Below are 6,426 nucleotides of genomic sequence, written 5' to 3'. Positions count from 1 at the left end.
GCGCGGTGCTCCTCGAGCTCTTCCAACGGGCGGGCAGGAGAGTGTGCCGGGGGCGCAAGGGTTGGGGCGTCACGGTGTTGTCAAGAGGCGCGAACACTTCGCGGGAAGAGAAGCTGGGGACGTCCGTTCCCCTCGAAGGTCCAGACGGAACTGGCGGACTGTCTTCGGAGACGGGCGGCGAGCGCGCGCGTTGGGTACGGCATGAGTAGCGGCTAGTTACCGGCGGCGAGGGAGCAAAGCACTACTGCAGCGCCACTAGTTCATGTGACCGCCACTGTGGACACCTCTCCACATGGAGCTGTGAAACTGAGTTTCTTCTAGTAACATTGGTTGCCAGCACGTCCGTTATCGCGCTCATTCCTAACAGTGCAGAAAGCAAGAACTGGGTGCTTCTCGGAAACGGGAGGCTCTGCAAGCCTTCACAGCTTGCGCAGGCGAAGCAGAGCATAGAGTGTGTTGCCCAAGGCCCTGAAGATGCCGTCTGACGAAGCTAACTCAACAAAATCTACTAAGCGTTTTGCACGGCTAGCTAGCGCTGATACTCGCTGCATCACGGAGTGAGTGCCTTCCCATTTTTTTTTCTTTTTACAGAAGAGCTTGCACGTTTCGGGAAGTTCGGGAAGGTGAAATTAAATGGTGTCGTGAAAGGTCGGGCAGTTTATGTTTACTGCAGTTCCGAGAGCTCTAGCTATTTTTTTTATTCTTGGAATCTCTGTTCTGACTGCTTCGCACGCATCTTTTAGAACGTATTGCCGCGAATGTTTTTAATGTTTGTTCTTGCCGCTGGGACGCAGCTTTATAACTTTGTTTGCGATGCGAGAAGCGACCAGGTGGCTGCGCTAGGTCTTTTTTACATTGTTCAAGGTCACCATTGTAACTTTTTGTGTTCTGTCGAAGGCTCTTTGCCAGCTTTAAATACAGCGCGGCCGAGGGCTGCAAGGATTCTTTGTCCGATAACCACCGAGCACATTTTTTTTTTACTATCGAAACCGCTGGGTCAGCCCAGGAACGAGTTCTTTTAAGAGCCATTTCAATCTGCTCATCCATCGTTCACGGTGTTGTCACCACCACGTGACAACATTGTCATATTAGAGCTCTTGCACAAACATACGGCGCTTGGAGATGCCAAAATATAGCGTTGCTGAGGCCTCTCCTCCTTTATTCGCTGAAGAACGGCACCAACAGCGGAACAAGCTCGTCTTGTTTAGAGCTCTGTGTGGGCTGGGCAATATTATTTTTATTTCTTATTTTACTGCCCACAAATGTTTCTCTACCGCTCTGTCTTCGTTGGTCCTGAAACGAGAAAATATATTGCAGCCTTTAATGTCTTCCAACTTGCGCAAATTTTGTTTCAGCTTACCGTATACTGCTTACAAAACGAAAACCTTTATATCTTGCAGTTACAAATACTTGAATGAGTAATGTTAACAAGTACATTGGCGAGCCACAGGTAGCCTCCTCCTCAACAAATAGCTTGAATAATAAAACTTTCCAAGAAGCTTAAACTTTTCATTGTGCATTAGGCTTTGTCTTATGAATTTAATTAGTGTTTGCATGAAAGGTCAATGAGGTGCGGATTTCATAACGGCACTCTAATTGATGCCCGCAACAACTCAGCAATAAGACGTTGCAGTTGTTTTATGAAGCTGCCGGCGACCGATGCTCAAGTGATATTAAGAAGTTTGGTTAAGACGTCTGATGGGTACTCTTATCCCAAACCAATTAGATGAGCAAGTCGGAGACGAAAAAGAAAGTTATGTCTTAGCTCAACCAAAACAAACCTTGAAGGCCTCAATCTGAACTCGAACGAATCTGAAATTTGCTTCGACACCTTATCCCAGTTGACCCGCTTGTATAATGCTTGTGTTCTAAACACTTCATACCAGAGATGGTGCTTTACGTTACATTCTACTCTAGAGTAAAGATTCGCGTGAAAACGCTCTTTCTTCTGAGTCATGGCACTTAAAGAACTGATTCGTTTTTGACATCTCAGAAGTTGTTTTTTTTTCTCTCTTTATTTCAGTTGCTTGACTACAAGTACCTAATATTTCACCTTGATACACACCTTATTTGACTTGGGATCTGCTTTCTTTATGACTGCTCGCAACAAAATGTATAGGCTCTGGTAGATAGATTCAGGTACTTGCGACAGGTTTCATCTTCTAAACACGAGAACAAGGGTATACAGCCCATGTTTTAGAGCTGTACAAAAAATTACAGGTACAAATTTTTACAGTTAGGCAAAATGCAATAATTTATGCAAACTTTCGATCAAGAAGATCTGAAAATGCAGCCGTTAAAAACATCGCCGCATTAAAACCCGCCTTCTTCAGAGCTTACGAGGACTACAAATAGACTAGAGCCTGAGTTGCAGAATTTTTGACATTTTGTCCTTTAGAAACGGAAGTATTTGACAAAAGAGGAATATAGAAAATTAATGGTGGAGTGGATAAGTACTGGACAGGCCTGCTTCAGCTGCAGGCATTACAGGGAAAAATATGCATTAGCTTTGCACGCTGCGTAACGATGTAGAAATTGAAGGGGTATATTCAGCGGCACTTAGTAAAAGCTTAAAGATGGCACTCGTCTACATTACTTTCTGATATTCAGCCGTCTTAGAAGTGGGTCGCTTATTGCTACAGAAAATGAAAGTTTGTTTAAAAGAAAAGTCCTGTTTATGACCGGCGCTTCTTGTTCTTAACGCGAACCCCGCTCGCCGAACTCCTATGTGCGCATAGCTTAATTCCTCACCCGTACCACGTATAGGCGTGGAGTATGACTTGAATATTACAGTCAGTAATCTTCTGGAGACCGGAAGAAAACGCGTGCACTTAGCTATACTTTTGTCGTGATTTGTCGTTCTGAACTTCTCCAAAATGTTACTACTTTCTACCAATGTCTTCATATTTAATTTCATTTCCTGCATTGCCAGCCTGTATATAACAGATGTTTTCGTAATCGGTCTATGGGGTTTGATATTCGTCATGTTAGCTTTCCTTTTATAAAAAAAAATTCATTCTACTCTGTTGACACGTGTCCGGAATTTCCTTATTAGGGTTGACAATTTTTCAATGCCTTTATCAACTTTTTCTTGCTGCTTGGCACAAGTGCACCATTCAGCTTGGCTGGAATTTCTTTTACCCCTGCGGTTGTCAATTTAAGAATATTTGCCTCCGCCTCTTTCGAGTTAATATAGGTCAGTTCTAAGCTCTTTTACGTTGTGCTATTGTGTGCTGCTTCCCTCTCCGAGGAGATTACCTTATCATCGCTCCAAATGATTCAGCTATAACTGATGTAATGCTTTTAGGAGAGTCGTCTTCGTCTAAATATTTATCCTCTGCATCTTGAATCCTGTTCCTGCTTTTTTTTCATTCTTTTTGCCCAGACAGCTTATATGGTTCTATAATGTTCTGGGCCAACATTCAGTTCCATCGCGAACTTCCGCCACCGAGAGATCAGTGGACTAGTTTATTTTGCACTGGACGAGAATTTGACTTCCAGTTTCTCTTCTCCATAAGATTCCAATTTTTGGTCAATTTTCTCTCTAGAAACCTGCACCTTCATCGCCTCTCTGTGTAATTCAATCTGTCCCGTGGCTCGATAACCAGGTCACGCCCTGCAACACTCTGCGACAATTTGCTTTTCGTCTTCCTTAGCACTGCGTTCATTGCCCTCTCTGGCAAAGCCCCGGCAGATGCTCGCCTATCTGTCATTACTCGCTCCATTATAGTTTCGGTGCTCCTCCTGTTTGAGTCACCAGCCCTAAGCACTTGTGTACTCCCTCCCTGTCTCCTAACTTCCGGTGTCTGCTTCCTGTTATCAGTCACGTACTCTCCCTGGCTCCGACCGTGACCTCCTTTCTGGGATTTATATTGTTGCCTTCATCTCTATCGCTTTTTACTTCTTAGCTACAACATGTAAATACCTGTTCCTGGTCAAACTTCCTTGACCTACTAAAAGCTAGAGTCAGTGGTTAAGTTTTCATGCCAATTGGAATAGCTTCGTATCTGTGCCCTCCTGCGCCTTGCTTTGACCACATCTTTGTGGCTTCCTTGCATGATCTGAGGGTTGTGAAATTCTGAAAGAAGAGAGCTTACGTCAGAAGTATAGGGAGACGAAGCAGTCGCGACGCCTATAGAATGTTAACCAGCTGTACGGACTCACGGCAAAGCAATAAAGCCGACTGAAACCGTAGAACCGGATTTTTGATATCTTACGTAAGTACGCGCTTTTGTATTTGCACCGCATGTGGCCCGTTGGTCTAGGGGTATGATTCTCGCTTTGGGTGCGAGAGGTCCCGGGTTCAAATCCCGGACGGGCCCTTCGTTATTTTTTTTCTACAGTGAGCCCTGTGCCGGCGCCTCGCCGTCGTGTGGATTGCAGAGCGTGCTACTACAAGAAGCGCGGCCACATATAATTTGCCAACGCGTGCTATGGATACCGTTTCACACCAGAGCCAGTCTTGCTTCGACGTATTCCTAAGGGATTGATGAATCATAGTAGCCAGGGTGGGATGGTTTCACATGATTTTGCTGAAACAGCCGAGGTCAGGTTACTGCGTGCCATCTCGCTTTTGGTATTAATACTTATCTACTGAGAACTTCAAACGCTACTTATTAAAAATTGATTCGGAGAACAAAACACAATGCCGATGACTAATTATGCAAGGGCAACCAAACTGAAGCACGAAAAGAAAAATCTTAGTTAAAGATGCGAAACGTACATGATGCAGGCAATTGGAAAAAATTGAATAATTATCTTCCTGAGGGAACAAAACTAAATAGAGCATAAGTTCACGTGACGAAGGCTAGAAATAAATGAAAGAGCTGCAGACGCTACTAGTCGGATCATTATATTATCGAATTAGATAATGCACGAAACCAATGAAAAAAAGATCATGTTAGAGTGACGGGGCAACAGGGCTGGCCATTTTGCATTGAGACGCCGCAAAACTAAAATTGTCGTTACTAATTAGGGGTTGGACTTATCCGTTTCGATTTTTTGAAAATTCAGCAGACATTTTCCGGGTTTATTAAAAAATAGGCTTCTTACGGCGAATATTATTTCCTGTGGAACGATACTCAGTGCTATCCAAGGATATATGGGGTATCAGTGTGCGCTCAAAACTAACCCGCCAGTCACGTCTATTTTGTTAGCGCCAGTTGATCGTTGGCGTCCACTGCTGCCAAAAGGAGAATAGGATGTTAACCAGCTGTACGGACTCACGACACAGCAATAAAACCGACCGCAACCGTAGAACCGGATTTTAGATATCTAACACAAGTAAGTGCTTTTGTATTCCCAAGCATGCGGCCCGTTGGTCTAGGGGTATGATTCTCGCTTTGGGTGCGAGAGGTCCCGGGTTCAAATCCCGGGCGGGCCCTTTTTTCCACTTTTTTCACTAATGGCAGTATTTTGTCCTACGTCGCTTGTTTCTGAGTTACCTCAGAGGGCAGGTAAACAAAAGTGGACACCAGAAGCACCTGACGGCGCGAGCAGTGCGTCCTTCCTATTCTTGCAGCCCTGTTCACTCACAAATTACCCTCCGGCATGCGTTTTTTTTTAACATATAAGCCCCAAGACTCCGCTCTCTGTTTTATTTGGGATTGGAGGATTGAATTGGCGCGTGGGAGCCGTTTTTCATTCCATCTCTATTGCGAACCGTTATCGCGGCGAAGCTGTTACACGTGTCCGCAACAAAAGAGCACACAGTTCTTTAACTATTGTTGAGTGAAAATACACGCAAAAGGTTCGCATGTGCTGTCGGAGCCAACGTGCGGCGTCCACTCTGCCTCTTAATTATTAGGTATAGACGAATACACCGAGGTGAGAAACGGAAATTCGGCAAAGTTTTTGTGCTCTTTCCACTTTTGCTTACCTGCCATCTCAGGAACACGGTGATCAAATTAGGGAGCACTAACTCCGTCGCGGAGTCGCGGTTGCCAAGCAGAATTCAGGTTTTGATCCTAAATCGCGCTTTGAAACACGCTTTCCGGTTCATGGATCAAGAAAGCTCTTTCTAGATCGCCGACTGGAATACGATATTAGATGCGTCAGACAGCCAAAGTGTAAATACAAACTACTCTTTGTTCGGTGTGGAGAAAATACTGAACATAGGTATGGACCTCCTGCATGTTTGTAAACAAACGAGGTGGCGCTGCAGTCGCTAGCGGGCTCGTGGTAGGCAAAAGGCCAGGGAGTGTCGTCGCGGAGTGGTGTTGAGCGCGGGTTTTCAAGGCTTGTAGGCGCGTTTTCAGTTTCTGCGAATCACATGATGGTTGATGTTTACAGCTTAGTAATTTCTTGAAGTACAAGAGCTCGCGTTGGCCACGTGCGGCGTATTCAGAGAAATAGTTCGCCACTGTGTATTGTATATATGGTATAGAAAGCGTTTCTGCCGTCGATTTCTACGCTCGGCATTGAATA

At 44.8% G+C, this 6,426-nt stretch overlaps 2 non-coding genes across 2 annotated transcripts; both read left to right on the top strand.

Annotated features, from left to right (window-relative positions):
• The first annotated feature begins 4,250 nt into the window (after nt 1–4,250).
• TRNAP-UGG (transfer RNA proline (anticodon UGG)) lies at nt 4,251–4,322 on the top strand. Its single transcript has one exon. It is a non-coding gene; the product is annotated as a tRNA-Pro (tRNA).
• Nucleotides 4,323–5,311: 989 nt separating this feature from the next.
• Nucleotides 5,312–5,383, top strand: TRNAP-UGG (transfer RNA proline (anticodon UGG)). The gene has a single exon. It is a non-coding gene; the product is annotated as a tRNA-Pro (tRNA).
• The last annotated feature ends 1,043 nt before the right edge of the window (nt 5,384–6,426 follow it).

The sequence above is a fragment of the Amblyomma americanum genome, chromosome 1 (genome assembly GCF_052857255.1).
Source record: "Amblyomma americanum isolate KBUSLIRL-KWMA chromosome 1, ASM5285725v1, whole genome shotgun sequence".
NCBI lineage: Eukaryota > Metazoa > Arthropoda > Arachnida > Ixodida > Ixodidae > Amblyomma > Amblyomma americanum.
Note: the sequence above shows the minus strand (reverse complement) of the source record. Positions and strands in the feature narration are given on the sequence as shown.